Consider the following 400-nt stretch of genomic DNA (forward strand, 5'->3'; position numbering starts at 1 on the left):
TTTCCCAATTGCCCTGTTTTGGGGGTGGGAGCCTGATCCCGGCAGGCCATGCTGCCCAAGCTACTGGCTCAGATGACTTCAGACTACCTTTGGTAGGTGAGGGATTGGAAAGCAGGAGGAAGGAAGGAATCAAGGCATTTTTCTTCCACCCTATCTGCCTCTAGTGCAGTTCCTGGCTGTGGGCTCTTCTTCCTTTATGACTCCAGGCTCAGCCCGTTCCAACTTCTGCTGCCTGATGTTCGTTTCTAAGCTCTGGCAACACACCCTCCTCCCTTTGTCCCTCTTTTGATAATATCTGGTTAGTCTTACTGTGTCCTATTCTGTTCCTCAGCTTTCCCAACACTCATGTAACTAATTGTCTGCATCAGATTCCCTCTGTTTCAAATACTGAGAGTGCTTT

Source organism: Lipotes vexillifer, unplaced genomic scaffold (assembly GCF_000442215.2).
Source record: "Lipotes vexillifer unplaced genomic scaffold, Lipotes_vexillifer_v1.1 scaffold809, whole genome shotgun sequence".
In the NCBI taxonomy this organism is placed as follows: Eukaryota; Metazoa; Chordata; class Mammalia; order Artiodactyla; family Lipotidae; genus Lipotes; species Lipotes vexillifer.